Here is a 948-nt window from a genome sequence, read left to right as displayed (position 1 = left end):
ATGCATGCCCTTGTCAGCACATAAACCGAGCTGCCATAAAACCTCCCTGTCCTACCACAAAAAAATAAAAAAATAACTAAGGGCTTTGCCTAAAGCATCTTGCCTGGGGAAGGCAGCTGTAGGAGTTTGGATTATTCACTTCCAAGACTAAAAACTCCCTTTGGTCTTCGGTGCAGCAAAGTGAGTTGCACCAAAGGTGTTCTATGGAGAACATGTGAGACCGATGACCTCATTAGCATGGGCTGTGGGCTCAATTAAAAAAAAAAAAAAAAAAAAATCAGCTGCAGAGCTCAGTAAGCTTGCTCCACAAGTCATCACATCTAAGTCAGCCTCATGATCAGAGTAAGTGAGATTTAGCCCTCACTGCAAAGCTGCTGCCAAAGAGCCCACGAGCAGGTTTCATTTAGCGAGCAAGCAATACTTTCTCACAGCAGGGGCAGATTTTATTTTCCGTTTAAGATCAGGGATACACACAGGTAAACAGCAGCAATGCAGCTCCAGGCTGCTCCATGCCGCTCCATGCCTCAGCTCACTTTGAACAAGGCTACCCCAGGGAAGGGAGGTGGTTTTGAGGCAAAATGCAAAACTGAGGAACTCAGATATCCTTATCCTTCTTCACCAAGGTAAGTCTGACATGCAGAACATGATATTCTACCTTCAGCACAGAGTCTGGGCTCCTCAAGACATGTTCAATGTATTCCCCCCCCCCCCCCCCCCCCTTAAAGATAATTCAGTATCAAATATTCACCAGTGAACAGCTAAACAATGAGTTTTCCCACTGCCTCTCCTGCTAATGACGAGTAAATAAAGAATCCCCTAGGGAATTTCCCTTCATCTGCTCACGAGTGCCACTTCGCTAGTCACATTTATCTGACAAATCTTACAGATGGCTTGGCACGAGCTTGCAACAAGCACACCATCTTTGGAGCTGGGATTGGCCGCCCGAGC

The sequence above is a fragment of the Cariama cristata genome, unplaced genomic scaffold (assembly GCF_000690535.1).
Source record: "Cariama cristata isolate BGI_N322 unplaced genomic scaffold, ASM69053v1 scaffold845, whole genome shotgun sequence".
NCBI classification, from domain to species: domain Eukaryota; kingdom Metazoa; phylum Chordata; class Aves; order Cariamiformes; family Cariamidae; genus Cariama; species Cariama cristata.
Note: the sequence above shows the minus strand (reverse complement) of the source record.